This window comes from Micropterus salmoides, unplaced genomic scaffold (assembly GCF_014851395.1).
Source record: "Micropterus salmoides isolate LMB-PRFRI ecotype aquatic unplaced genomic scaffold, ASM1485139v1 Ms_hic_scaffold_13, whole genome shotgun sequence".
Classification (NCBI taxonomy): Eukaryota; Metazoa; Chordata; class Actinopteri; order Centrarchiformes; family Centrarchidae; genus Micropterus; species Micropterus salmoides.
The window spans coordinates 1,059,370-1,075,116 of NW_024040374.1; the positions used below are offsets into that span (position 1 = coordinate 1,059,370).

Below are 15,747 nucleotides of genomic sequence, written 5' to 3' on the forward strand. Positions count from 1 at the left end.
TATTTTGAAACGGCTTGACGACACTACAGAACATTATAATTGTTAAAAAAAATTTAAATTTCACTAAGTGAAGTTAACACGTAATTGGATAAATTCACTGGGATGGCTTCGTAATTACATGTTGTGGTGAAATGTTTCTGAAATGAACCATAAGCACACTCGGAGAATAGAAAAATAAAATTGATGCTCTTTAAATTTAAGTTTTGTTTAATGAACAACAAACCAAAACCTTGGCTGAAGTTTTGATAGCGCCGTTCTAAAAAATGTCACAGCGAGACACTTTTTGAATGTATAAATAAACCAAGAACTGCGTCTTCCATGCTTCCTCCAAGATCCTCCTTTTATCTGCGGCTGAAAACCCTAACGAGGACACCGCTCTGGGCCATTACACCACCCTCTGCCCCAGTTGTGTAGTCTTTGAAATCCGACGCAGACACGTTACATCATGAATAGGAAGAGCAGGGAGTTTATGCTAAGCAGAGTGGAGCTGTGAAAATCCAATTTGCTGGTTCCTCAACCTCTAAACAAGGAGCCGCTGGGAGGGGGAAGGCGTCTGACTGTGATGGCCAGGCTAATGTTCTCTGACAAGGTTCTCTTTGTCAATCCCCCTGATAGATGCCCACCCAATCCCGTGCTCACGGTGGTGTCGGCAGGTGGGAAGAGCTGCAGAGACAACAAATGGAGCACAATTTTATGTTTGAAATGAGTCCCTTTATAAAACACATTGTTGAGTGTGTTGCAAGGTTATTATAATGTAATGACCTTTGCCACCAGGTGTGCAGAGTTTTTTTCACACGACTACTTCTGTCATTGTCTGTCTTTGAAGGAGAAACTGTCTAAATGTGTTTTTAATTAAATAATAATCTCTCCCTTCTATATAGCGATTGTCTCTTTCTTTTCAAGCATACCCTGGCCTTAAAGAAGCATCATCTTCTTTCGTTCAGTAATAAAACTAGGGCTGCAGCTAACGATGATTTTAGTAATCAAATATTCTACAGATTATTTCATCAATTCATCGAACAATCGGATAAGAAATACTTTAGCTTGGCGCTCCCGGCACTGGGTTCAGCTGCATAGCTGTCATATCACTGCAACGTTACAACCCCAACTCACAGACTAACCAGTCAGAGAACAACAACATTTTTTAGCTTGAAATTATCCCATACTTTGGAAACTTTCTGTCTTTTTTCACAATCTAGACACTAGACAACTAAATCTACTTTTTTTAATGTTACTGAGGCTTTTCAAAGTCTGTCTACATTAATAAAAATCATAACACCTTTGTGATTGAGAACGACAAAAATGTTTCTGTCTTACCCCAAACTTTTCTATTTATCATCTGAGAAAAATGTGTCAAATTTACATGATGAAAAATTACAGATTTTGTTAATTTTTGTTGATTTTGCATCTTTTAAAATCAGATAAAGCTACTAAGCTTCAGTATTTTACAGAATGAAGAAAATTCCAAATGTTATTTCTGTCTGGAGTCTCAGACAGACAGACACCCTGACCTGGTGTCTCTACATTAAGACTGTACCCAGCTCAGTCACTGCTGTAGTCTCATTCATATGCACTTGCACACAGCACACCTCCCATATGAACACACTGAGAGAATGACACGCCCATTTCCACATCCTCTTTGTGCAGTTGGGTCAAAGCCAGGCATTTAATGAGCTTTATCACTGTGGCAGCAGCTGTATGAAAAGCCATTTAACTCCTCAGCCCTTTTTATTATTCTCATTGCTTTGCAATGGCGGATCTAAATGCTAATGGTTGTAGAGTGTGTGTGTGTTCATGCCATCATTTATTCATGAGTAAGTGATGGATTTTGAAGCCTGCTGTAAAACCAAAACAGGAAGATTTTTCTCTGCATTGCACAGCACCTGATGTTTCCAGATTTTACTCATTTTTAAAATTTTAGAAGTGCAAACGGAGCAAAACTCCCACAGCAAATTGCTAATACTAGATTCTCAGATTCGGTAAACCGAAGCTCTTTGTGTTTTGGGGTTTTGGTCAGCAAAATTGAACAATTCGAAGCCCTCATCTTGAGGTTTAAGAAATTGCGGTCAGTTGTTTTCACAATTTTTCTGATATTTATAGATTCAAGATTGTTTTTGTTGTGATTAGTTCCTATATCTATAGTCTATAACTAGAGCTGTACGGTCTCTCGTTTTGATTCAGTTTCAGATATACTGACTCCGTTCTCTTTGATTTAATTGGAACTGACTCTTAAAGATTATAATACACCAGACTAACCAATATTGCATAATTATGAAAGTCCATCTGAAATATAATTTCTTTTTATTCCACATGTAAGCAACATTATTGTTTTCTTTGAAGAAAAAAAATCCTTTAAGATCAAATAATATAGGCTAAATTGTGGCCCAAAACATGCAAACAAGGAAAATAAAACTGTACCAGCTTACACATTTAGTGTAAATGTACATGTTTATAGAGAAAAGGAACAGATGCAAAGAGCAATTTTGGGATTTGAAAATCAATGTTTATACCCAGTCCTAGTCTATACTTAGTGAATTCTTTCTGAAAACAGAGCTGTCCCCATCTGTTCCATATCATCCATGACAAAGCGATCAGCTCACGTCTAGCTGGTGGCCAACACGGAACATTTTCATTACATCCACAATCCACATAATCCCTCTCAGTTTATTTCACTTCTCATCGCTCCATCTCTGATCCTCTCCCTGCAAAATAATTAAATTCTGCAAACACACTAACGTTGTGAAGACTGAAATGACAGATGTGTGTCTTGCGTCACCACTTTCTCGCAACAGTCCGTGGAAAGAAAAAGGAAAAAAATGCAACCTTTGTGTGCCTTTAGCTCGTCCCGGCGCAGACAGTTTGCTGAGTGCAGACAAGAGGAAGAGGATGAAGAGGGATGTGTGACATTTTACAGCGTGACATTTTCTGAATGCGACCCACTGTTCACAAAGAAACCTCCCGCCGTAACATTTTCACTCCTCTTTTCTGTCTCTTCTCGCTGCTGCTTCCAAACCTTTCCCCCTTTTTAATGAAGAGATCCACAGCAACCGTCTTGTTATCCGGACTGTGGTTCAGCGGTGGTTTATTTACCTCTGGTTCCCCGGGGGGACTGCGCTGGCCAGTGAAGGTCACCTCACTGGGTGAAGAGGCGTTAAAGGAGACAGGCTGGAGGGCACCTGCTGAGTTTGACCTCATATTAACACACAGCTCATTTATCATTCCTCTGTTTCTATTTATTTATTTTTTTGGTAACCTCTTACTCTCTGCAGTATGTCATACTTTATCTAGAGCTTTGTGTGATGTCAGGAGTTTTATAACACTGACGTAGTGAATGAGTCTCTCTGGTCTGGAGTTCTGTTTCACTCCACCGTCGTCTTCATCTAACAGATGGTGTTCAGATTGTTCCGGGTGCAATGGGATGCTTGATGCCGAAAGTGAACGAAAAACATCGCTGACCGTTACAAACTCTTTGTCAAGTGTACTCACAGTTGCACCCTCAGCACTGCCCTTGGCCGTTCAAATGAAAACAAGTGACATAAAAATTCGATATGTTTCTAGTTAACCGTGTACCCGTCTAGCTACATCAATTGGTGGAGGACACATGTGGGCTTTAGCACATCCAGCACAGACTGGTGGACTGTAAAAGGGACAGTCCAGTCCTCCTAAAGCTCTCCATTATGGGTTTGAGAACATGATGTAGTCAGATCACAGAAACCATCTCTAAATGACCATATGACATAACAAGTGCCCTCTTTTTCTTCTTCCCTGATCACGCTGTGTGTGTTTGTGAGGGCAGACATGACCCAGCAGTGGAGTCTCCTCAGAAGGTCTCTTATCTCCCCCAGCCGTAACGTAAGGTAGATGGAGTTGTTTCTGCAGCTGGTGGACTCACGGAAAGACCAGAGATCATTTAGTGGCATTTGAAAAGGTCCCTGGAGGTGGTCAGGTGCTCCCCAGCAGGGTGCCTTAACCTGGGGCTTACAGTTTAAAGATTCCCACGCTACCTGCCGTGATGGGATCTCTGCTCTGACAGCTGCAGAACACACATAGACAGAATATTAACTGGAGTAAACCCACTAAAAAATACAGAATGGGCATACACAGCAAGCTACATAGCTGCATTTGCTGACATTTTATCACCTCACATTGCCAGCTGACCGCTCTGTTCACAGTGTTCTGGCATGGCTCATTAGGTATTTGTTTGGGCAGTCAGAAACACGGCATGCATTTTACTTTGCTAAGCACTTGACATATTGCATATTGGGCTGAACTTGAATTTAGAAATGTGGGATTACCAACCTTAGCAAAAAAAGTGGGGGGAAAAAATCCAGAAGATCTCCTCAGAGCTCGATGGATGATTGACCTTTTTTATACACTAACATACAAACACACCAACTTTTATTTGAAGTACATTAATTAGGCTAGTCCCTAATTAAACACTTGTATAACCTAATCTTCATTTTAATCAGGCCCAGAGTTGACCTCTTCTCCTGTGCTCTTGTCTCATCGTCCTTCTGTTCAGCTGTAATGAGTGTTATTGTATGATTCAGCAAATGAAAGCCATCTAAAAACACACTCACTGATGATTCATGTCACAGCACTTATTGCATGTGAAACCACTAGTAAGCAGAATATTTGGGTATTACTGTCTTTACACTTGTTAAAGCACTTTGTAACTTGTTTTTGAAAGTGCTCTACAAATAAGGATTATTATTTTATTTATTAAACTGGATTTTCAAATGCACAAACACAGGTGATGCACTACATACATGTTGCAGGTTGTTAAAAGGCCTGAAATTTCAGAAATATCTTTTTTAATTATCTTGATCTTCTTACTTCAACATATAATTTAGTCAAATGTAACAGAACGTTTGACAGTCTGTAAAACCCCATAATAACCTAATATTTACCTTTTTTTTTTTATGCAACACATAAAACACCGACAATATCCTTTACTCACCTGCTTGTATAAGGTGCATGCTAGATAAACCAGGGTTGCCCTGCAGATATAGTAGACTGCTAAGCAGGACCTGATGGACTGCCTGAAAGTTAACATTTAACTCTTAATATATTGCTGTAAATGGAATATGTGTTTTAAAACATGGAATACTGTTGCCAGTGCCACTCGAGTGCAGCAGGGAAGTCATGAGTTTCTATTTTATTGTTGCAACCTTTAAGTAAAATAAAATGTTAATTAGTACGTGTTTCCATCAGCCGTGCCCTACGCCGTGCCCTACGCCGTGCCCTACGCCGTGCCCTACGCCGTGCCCTACGCCGTGCCCTACGCCGTGCCCTACGCCGTGCCCTACGCCGTAGCCTGACTCCCCAAAAATGTAACGTCGCGGCGAAGCAGACCACAAGAACTGTGATTGGTCGGCTTGGTAGCATCGCATTTCCTCCTGCGCCTTTTCCGGCTCGTCCTACCACTTCCTCGACCGGTCCAAGGGTCACCAACCATCTCCGACGCCTTTCATCATCGCATTTCATGGCTGCCTCCTGATGAAAGTGATGAAGTTTGTTTTATCAGTGAATGATTTTGTGTCTTGATCATCCACCAGCACACTGTAGTGTTTTTATCACTCACCGCTTTGATAGAGGGAGGACGGGAGTCTTGTAGGACTGACTGTTAATAGGAAATGAATGTTTTTTAACTGCACCATGAACATGTATTTGAAATGCATCTTTATTGCATTTGCTCAGCAGTATGGAAATGTTCCTAATGGTCTGCATGTTTTGTCTGAGTTCCTGATCTGTGTCGGTCCCAGTCGACTGATATGCTGGCCTGCATACTGTGTCCAGTGAACGGCTCCACTGTGTTCACTTCTCTAGCTGTCGGTTTCTGTCTGAAATGAACAGACCTGAAAGAAAAGTCAGACCAGGTCGTTTTCCTTTGCCTTAAGGTCTGAATTTCATTCAAAGGGGAAAAATTCACAGTCAATTCAGAGGTAATCGTGCCGAGTTGCCACTAACAACAGCGCCGCGAGGCAGAGAGGATGCTGTGCTGTTACTGATTAACCATAAAACTCTGTTCCTTTGCACAGATACTGATCTCAACGGGAACAACGCAAACACAGAAACTATAAATTTGCCTCTAGTCCTGGTTCCAGATCTGAATCCGTGTTGAAAAAAGAATCATCCATCCATTCATCTATCATCTGAAACCTGGAACACTTTCTATTGTAGAACTGGGAGCAGCGTGAGGTAGCGGTGTGCTTTGCTTCTCTAATTTCCCCCCCAAACAAAACTATGTGTGCTAAGATCTTTTATGTGTACTTGAAGGAATTTGAAGGAACATTTAGTCCCACTTAAAGTGTCATTAAGAAGAACCGTTTGCTTATATTGGAGTAGACATGCTTGGCATGGCGTTAGTAAGGCCAGGAGCCAAGTTGAGCTGTGTTTTCTTTAGATTGACTCAAGTTTGACCTGCGGTTGTTTTACGGAAACACAAAAATCAGAGTTGGCATTCCCCACAGTTCTCTTTCATGTCGGGACACGAATGAGAGTTTCACCAAACTTAGTCTTTAGATTGTGGCTTTAAGGCTCATTAAATCACGTTGTTCTCCCTGTTGTTATGCGGGGGACTGAGGATTGTTTTTTTGGCTTTTGTTTTTGGAGTTCTTGCTTTGCGTGTGGACAAACTGTTTTCCACATTTTGTCCTGGCTCACCGTACACGCCTACCTACATTCCCTGCATGTCCCTCCATCATTCACATCTGTCAGACTACTAAGACTACCTTTTTCTGCCTCCTTTCCTCACATTTTTCTCTCTCTGTCATTTTTCTCGGCCTTGTTCCAGCTTGAACACAGCTGGAACAGATCAGCACTTGTATCACCTCTGATTACCAGTCATGTATTCACACACACTCACTCACACTGAGCTCTGACGCTGCGCTGCAGCCCGGCGTACACCCACAGACAGACAGGAAGCAGAAATGATGCAATGTAATCCTGCTCAGACACACATGTGATTAATGTCATGATGTAACAGGCCTGATTCTCTAAATTCAGACTGTTAATTGTTGTTTACCTCCAACAGCAACACACACACACACTGCAAAGTCAGCAGGGTTGGGGTTCAGACTTTTGTCTGCCTTTGACTCCCCTCACTCATTTGTTTCTAGGGCTGGGTATCAAATCTGAAAAGGGTCCTAGTATTGTAGTAGTCTTACGTGTTGAAAGCAGTCCTTTGATTCTTCATAGAATTTTAACATACGTTTCTTTATGACAACTCAAAGTCTGAGAATGTGGGCCTCCCCTCAGATAAAGCTCAGGAAAAGGCTCCACCTCACTCCTCCTTATTTTACTAGCTTATTTTCACTCAATTCCTGGATGCCTATGGGATCATCATTATGTTATTTGATCGCATCGACACTCAGTTAAGCAATCGCATAGACAGTTAAGCCAAGACAGCCTAAATATTGCTGTTTGACATAACTTCACACTGCACCAAATGCATTCAGGTCTGTCCTAAGAGAGATATTAGTTTCTGACTCTGGGTAAGTGGGTAAGAACTCTCTCTCTGACCAAGTCACACATATTTTAGCCTGTCCCATCCCTGATCATCAAATACAGACGCTTTGAAAAAGCCAGACGGAGCCTCAGTATTTGATGCAGTTGTACCCTACAGTACATTTGCAGTTTGGTTAGATTTAGGCATTTTCTTATTTAGGTTTAGGAAAACATCGTGTGGGTTGAAATAAGTTCATTACGTGACTACGGATGGGTTACTTTGGAGTTACTTGAAAGACCAGGGCATGTCATATGGACTGCTGAGATGAGGACACGCTAAAGAATCAATCTTATGATGAGTCTAATGAGTCAATCTAAAGAAAACACAGCTCACAGGTAGCTTGGAACAATTTTACCCCTGGCTGAAACTAGATCCCAGACACTACAAGGGGAAGTGGTTTCTTCTTCCGTTTCTTCTTTGGCCTTCGAGCTCGCACCATTCTTGGAGTCCGATGTTTTGCACGTTTTGCAGAGCATTGACAGCGGCAGCGGGGCCAGATGGACTTTGTCTTGTTTTGTAAAAAATGGCTTTAATCTTTCCATTTACACAGATACAGTGCCTATTCCATGGAAACAGGCTTACGTCACGCCGTTACTGGTGATCCATTTCACACAAATAATTATAGACCTATCTCAAATCTTTCGGTTTTAGCAAAGGTTTTGGATATTTTAGTCTGATCAATTAAAAACTTTTCTGGTTTCACAAAATGTTCTTTGGATAAATGAAAAACTGAATATTATAAATTTGGTATAGTATTTGCACTGGTATCTACATGGAAAACAAAGGATTGTGTGTTAATGGGAGATGACACCATGGAAAGATCTATTTGTACCTTGAATTTTCATTTATCATTAAGACCAGACATTTGTGTAAAATGCTTCTGAGTCTACCCAACATGATGTCCTGAAATAGCTTCTTTTTGGCCAAAGAAAAAATTGGTTTGCTCTCAGCTCTCTACTGAACAAACAATTTTTTGTTGCAAGTATTGGAAGAGAGAATGCTTTTCATTTGTCACTGAATGTGAAGCAAGTTTTGCTTGAAAAATTACTGATTAATCAATCATCAATATTGTTTTCTCTTAAATTTCTGTTGTTTATTGGATATCAATACTTAACCATAATGTGTTTGGACCAAACGTAAACTATCCACTAAAATATGTGAAACTAAGTATCCAAAAATGTACTAACAGCTGGAATTGTTTACTTATTCTTCTATCAGACAGTTCCTGATTTCCATCAAAATGTTGCTTTTTTAGACTGGAGTTTGGTAGGACAACGTTGTTTAGATTACATCAAGTTGATAAATGCTGTTGATTAATATTAAGATCTGCAGTGACCGTTCTTAGATTGTGCCTTTGAAGGGTTAGTGGTGGAGTAATGAAGCAAGTACGGACAGTACTGTGAGTGTACTGTCTGCTCATCAGTTTGCACCAACGCCAACCAGCACCAACTATTTTGCAATTGGTATTTTACAGGGTTTTAAAAAGGCGGTTAACACCAGAAATATCTGAGAAGTTAGTTGTGCTGAAAGGCAACTACATAGGCTACTAATTGAACTGGCTGCAATGTCTTTGGACTGGACAAAGAGCAGGTTTCTACATACTGTACAAGGCAGTTTTCAGTATTTTTGTATGTTTTGTAATGCGTAGTTACTGCAGCATTCAACTGTGTTCTTTCTTCCAGTAGAGTTCAAACTTTCACCTGAGCCTTGTGTTGATTATAAAACATTGCACAAATTCAGAATGTCTAATATCACAAATGTATTTTCTTATATTTTGAAAATAGAAAGCCAAAGTTCCAGCTCATGGGACCGTATTTCGTCTTTTGTTCCTTATTTATATATGTGCCCTCACTGCCCTGAATTACACGCATGATGTTTATCAATTGAAGCAATAATTTTGCAAGTCAGAAACAAAAACAAAAACACACAAAACAGTAAAGTAACATTTAGTTTTGAGTGAAACCGCTCAATGAACGTCATCTCTCGTCTTGCACAATATACGTCACCGACATGTTATTGCTGTAATGCTAAGCTAATGTTCATTGCTTAATTGCTACCAGCTAGGGAACTTAACTATTTTCCACGCACAGATGTATCTCACCTGGCGTGTTAAATCCGACGTCTCCTGGTCCTTTCATCACATCATCTACACATGGAAGCTCTTTGACGTTAGCTTCAGTCACATACTTGACTTTTGGGTTTGTAGTCTTTCTAATTACATATTTTCACAGTTTTATACTTCAACAGTTTGACAAACTTTCTTGACTTGCAAAAATATCTTCCGTGTAATTCAGGGCACATTCAAACGGGACCAAAAAAATTTTTTCTTGCACCAGTTGTGATTGTGATTAATTTTGATAGTTATTTGAGAGGTATTTATTTATTATTTATTTTTTAAGATACCTTTTGATGCATCTTTCCCCATCGCTCCCTGTATGTATATGATACCAAAATACTTAATTATTGCATGTTTAAAGTGGCCTTAAATAAATGCTTACAAAGATCCATCTAGCATATTTAAATACTTTTATTTAAAAAACTTGTCCAAGAAAACAAGAGCACGCTGACATAGCCACTACCCCACTGCCTTCTATTTATATGTGTTGTCTTTGCTTGTTGTGGTGTTGTTGTGTTGCTTTATCTTGGGGTGTGTTCAGTGTTATACTAGAGCAACACAATGGAAATTCCTTTCAGGCTTTGTTGTGTTTTCATCCTCTGTGAGTGCTATGTTACATGTGTTTTTTAAATCGTCAAATAAAATCATTCATTCATAGCAGCACCGACATGAGTCACTGAACGGATCATTCGTATGGAATGTTTTTCTTAAGCGTACTGTCGAGTTACGTGAGAGGCTGAGATGAGACACACTGAGGTAAACAATGTCGTAATTATGCAATGTGTCTTTCTGCTGACGCTGTAGGATGGCTGAGACATTAGACACAGCTAGAGGTGATGATGAAGAACAAGTGATGATGATTCCCAGAGGAGAAGCTGCTGTCACCAAAGTGCAAATTGCGTTTCACACGCACACAGTATATACCATTATAAAACGTGTAGCTCAAATCAAGCAATCTGATTGGTTCATAGTAGTGATATAATGAGCGTATACAACAGGTGTGACGTCGCATTCCTTCGCATAGATTCGTATCACTTCGCGACAAACAGGGTTCGAGTTATAAGCTGAACTTCGTGGGGGTCTCACGCCCCATTTACACCTGGTATTAAAACGCGATCTTATGCAGATCAGATTTTACAGAGAGAGAGAGGGACACACACACAAAAACGCACACACAGCAGTCCACTACTCGCTCCAGATGTCTGCGATATTGCAGTTTAAGTTTCAGTAGCCTGTTCAAAAGACTGTTGCTCAATGAGAGACCCAATTCAGCCCTTTATAGTAGGTATAATAGCCTATTAAAGGCACCGGCACACAGCAGCAAGCATATTATGGCCAAGTTCAAGTTACCAAATTCAATGTACTGACACTAGACAGTTTTTAGTGGCTGCACGACAAAGGGCAACGTGCAAATAAATATAAATAAATAGTTCTTATAATTCTAACCATTGATGTATCTTGCTTAGCAACCGTCATGCGCTATGTAGCCTACCGGCAGCCTGGCGGGACTACTTTTTGTATTCATAAAGAAATGTCTGTTGATGAAATAAAGTCAAATTGTAGTGCGTCTGTCAGCCTACTTTCTTTTTGCCATACTTGGTGACCGTCGGGCCGAACAACGCCCCCTTAACTGTGATATAATAAGCGTATACCACGGCCTGTCGTGAGCTATTGCTTGATTAGCTATCTGTGTACAGAATCACATCACCTCAGGGTAATGAGAGTTTACTTATCAGCTGTGTTGATGGAAAATCTCTGGTCTCTACGGTCAGATTTTATTTAGCATTCTGAACAACATATTGAACATCAGCAGCACTAATATTGTTTTAGTTAATAGGCGACAAAAACGACAATGTTTTTCTAACCCTCAAAAATGATTTTGACAATTGAAAATATGATCCAAGTTGATTAAAGCTTTAATGCGATGAAGACAAGTTCAGGTACTTACTGCTACTAAGGATCAGGTATGTAAAAGCAGTACAGTAAGTCTTTAAACACACACATTAGTCAATAGTTTAAGCCTTTAATCAGCTAGATAATAATTAAATATGTTTATATTTTTGGGCATGCAGCGAGCCGTCCTTTAACGACGAGTGGTAATGATTCTGAATGTGTTGGGACAACCAGCGAGGAGACTGAACCTTTCGTTTGTCTTGCTGGTCAAAACACGTGAATAAATAACTTCCAACTCCACAGGAACAAATGCGGCTAGCTGCACGGCTAACTGAGCTAACTAGCTAAAGGCTGCTGCAGTAAGCGGTTAAGTGTCCGCGACACTTTATTGGAGAAAATGTCCGTGTTGCAACTGTTCCCTTTCGTCCTGGCCCTAACAACTCCTGCATGGAGTTTGAGGTTGTTTTCTTTCTGCAACTAACTGTCCAATGAAACTTGGTCGACTAAGACTCTTCTCAACGGTTTGGTCGACTATCAAGCGGCAGCCCTACTGTAGAAATCAGGGTCCTCTGGTGGCAAGGACAGCTTGGGAAATGTTTCCACTCAGTAAAGATTAAAAGAAAAATGCAAAACAGTGCTGAATGTTTAAATGTGCTGTCACTGTCTGTTCCGATGTTGAGACAACTCTCGAGATCTTTACTGGTGGTCAGCCTACACACCCACACACTAAACCAGCTAACAAAAACAACAACTCGAACAACAATCCGTCTTTGCACACGGTGCACTTTGCTGTGTAGCGTCTACCCATCTATCTCCCTGTGCTGTGCTGTGCTGTGCATTTGCATCTGCTGCATTAAAATTCACTTCCAAGCCATTGTGGTAATAATTCTCCAGCACTTCTTCAGCCGCCAGCTCATTGAATTAACCGTCAACACACTCTGGAGCCAGGAGAGTTTTTAAATCACATTTTGGATCGTCTGGCCTCCTTTGCTGCCAACAAAACAATACACAAGATTAATTGTGTCTGTCTTTTTTTTTGTTGTGTGGGCGTGAGCTGCTCTGCTCTCCGCCGCCTGTTTTGAGTGTACGGTCGGTGGCAGAATTCAACTTTACTTTCTGCCTACGTGATGCACCAGACGACCACTCATAGAGATCCATTAATTGCATTATCTTTGTATTGTTTGTGTGCTTTTGTGAGAGAGGGGCCCCTCAGCTGGGAGCTTGGTTTCAGCCTTATGAGGGGACACGCGACAGATTGTAGAGGTACATCTTACATTAAAGTGTGGTGCGGCTCTCCACGGGACGTGACACAAGATTAATGTCGGCCCAAATGTGATGCAGCAGGAGCTCGGGCACAGAGGGAAGCCGGGAGGAAGAGAGAACGAGAAAAGGAGAAGAAGCGTTGTGAAATCCTAGTTTTACTTCCCTCCCAGTATTGAGGAAGAGAACATGTACAGTACATTGTTTGTTTGGGTGTTTCTAGTTTTTGTTGGGTGGGTTAAATGATGTTTGCATATTTTATCCTTAATAACTTTTAAATCAATCTGTCATAAACACTTTTGTCTTTGAGAGGGAAGTTGGATCACAAACTGAATTCCTCCCTGCTGAGCACTTTGTTCAGTGACATTATTAGATATAATCTAATAATCACAATCTTGGTTTAGTTGAAAACCTTGTGGTTTATTTCATTCCTGTGCCTTAGATGTTTTATAATTTTTACCATTATTTTATTATGTTTTTGGCAGCACTTTATTGTAAATCATCATCTTTGACCTTGAGGAAGACCTGGGTGCAGTCAGTATGTTTGTCCTGTTTTTAAAGGAGTTTTAATGCACTTTACCAGTGCAGTAAGTAGGTCTGGCCGATATGACCATATAATAATATCAGGGTATTTCTGCATTATTGATATTCTTGACGATATGAGAAAATACAGGAAAATATTTAGGTTTACAACTCACTCATTTCTGGCTCTCCTCGTGCTCATCCGGGTGCTGCTGCTTCAGGTGGTGAAATGTGTTTGTTGTTCTGTCCCCTTTTGTAGTTACAGTCTCGTTGCACTTCTTACATATTACTGTGTTTGTTGTACATCTGATCGTCTGTAACCAAACCACTTCCACACTGCTGAAGTTGCTCCACTTTTCACCCTGGTAGCAAGGCCACTTTCATTTTCAGGCACGCTTGTTATTGCAGCGTGTGCAGCGGTCGTTTTATAGGTTTTTTTTTTTTATCATATTAAGAAATTAAACCGTTATATTGTGAATGATATAATATGGCAAGCCCTTAGCAGTAATTGGCCATCTAAAAAGGAGCTCTTCTTGTATGGAGAGAACTGACCTGTGGGTTTGAAAGTAAGTCTGTTGAACCACACCCAGCTGTGATGCTTTGTGTGGTGTCTGGTACTTGTGACCACACTAAGCTGTGATGTAGCGTTGCACAATAGTGCAACACTATCTAGAGTGTTAAAAGAACATTTTTGTCACCAGGCAATTTAGTAACCGCAACTAAGGATGAGGCTTAGTGCATGGCCAATTACCAGCTTAATGGACTACAACAGTAGCTCATCAAGACCTCAGAGAACAGAGCACCGTAATGTCACTTTACTGGTTGACACAAGCAGTAAGTCCGTTTATTGCTGAAGTTAAGATTCACTGAATTGTTTGATCCGTGTTATGACACAGTGTCTCACAAGGGCTGCTGTATCTGGAGAACTAAACAAGGAAGAAGAACAGGATCAGGCCTTTATATAGCCGATAGAAATCCATTACAAATGACCTTAATTGGTGCCAATTCTGTGGATTAGCCTGGACGTCCTGAGTAGATGTTACTCTGCTGTGGAAATGAAACACCCTCCTGTCCTGTCCTCAAGTCGCCCTGCAAACACTAACCTTATCAGACCTTTGGGGGTTTGTGTTGTAGACTTTGATGTGTGCTTGTTCTGTCCTCCTCTGACGCTCTGGCAGTGCATGTTGATAGCAAAAGCCTTGTAAAGCTGACTGTGCGAGTCTGTTCGGGGACAGCTGCAGTATATCACAAACCAGCGGACCTCATAGCTGTCTTGCATGTTTGCACATTAAATTTTCACTCTGAAGAAGAGGCTCAAAGCAGCAGTTTGTTTGGAATCACTCCCTCAGCAGGTTGCTGTGTCTCTGCCACCTGCTGGTTAAATACAGAGCTGCAGGGGACCCACAGAATGTGACAATAGATTCAGATGTATTCCGTGTGCTGCAGCGCTCGGCACGTATTAAACATGGAGCTGCTTTACCCCAAGCTGTCAATCAACGATAAAGCAATGAAGCAACAACAATCGGCCTTTGTGTTGGACAGTACGCGTTACTGTAATATTATTACCTTTCCCAGTAACTAGTAGTAGCAAAAAGCTTTCAACCGCAAACAATTCTACATCTGATTTATTGAAGCGTCTGCTGACGCAGCACAGCGACGTGAAACTTACAGAAAGAAACTCCGGCAGCTGCTGTCACTGATGCTTGGACTCGTCGGGAGAGAGCGGCGTTAACGTAACGTTTTGTAAAAATACCGAATACTGCTCTTATAAATAGGCTACATGTGCAGAAAAACAGCTGTTCAAAAGTCGGGATTTACTTGCTTTATTTTTTTATTTCACTCTCCTTGCTGCTGTTTGGTAAAAAAGTTAAAAAGGAGAGACTGCTTTGTTTGGGGTGAAGGGGGGTGGTAGTGAAAGCAGTGTTTCCCCTACATTGATTTATTTGTGTAGCACCTTGTGCAGCGCTCCCTCTCTGTCATGAACACCGCTGCACAAACCTGTCCAAAGTTAGAATATAGCTGGGTTGTCGAGAAAATATAGTAACGTAACGAGTACCGTTACTAGTTACTTTTTATCTCCCAGTAAAGTAACCTAATATTATTTCTTTTTGAAGGAGTAATAAGTAAATAGTAATATATTACAATTTCTGAGTATCTTCCCCAACACTGGTGTTGGACAGGAGAAATACCTTCTTTGCTCTGCTCACATGTTGAGATGACAAACTTATGTTGTGATTAATATTCATGGATAAAGCCGCTGTTACTGACTCCACTAACATGATCAATATTGCTTGTGTTCTGATTCCTGATCCCTGGCAACAGCAGCCATTGTTTACCCTGAATATGTCTGTTGGAGGTTTAATTTTTATCCAGACTGCAGTAAAAGTTTGACCGCTCTCCATCTTAATAATCTGCCTAAAACTGATCAATCTGCCGGAAAAGTTTC

General features: G+C 40.7%; 1 protein-coding gene and 1 long non-coding RNA gene across 10 annotated transcripts in view; one reads left to right on the top strand and one right to left on the bottom strand.

Annotated features, from left to right (window-relative positions):
* Positions 1-15,747, top strand: part of mast2 (microtubule associated serine/threonine kinase 2) — a 205,524-nt gene that overhangs the window by 19,870 nt on the left and 169,907 nt on the right. The window lies entirely within an intron of this gene.
* Positions 194-13,886, bottom strand: LOC119900223. The gene is made up of 2 exons (XR_005444029.1): positions 13,478-13,886; positions 194-663 (listed from the first exon to the last, which is right to left on the bottom strand). It is a non-coding gene; the product is annotated as an uncharacterized LOC119900223 (long non-coding RNA).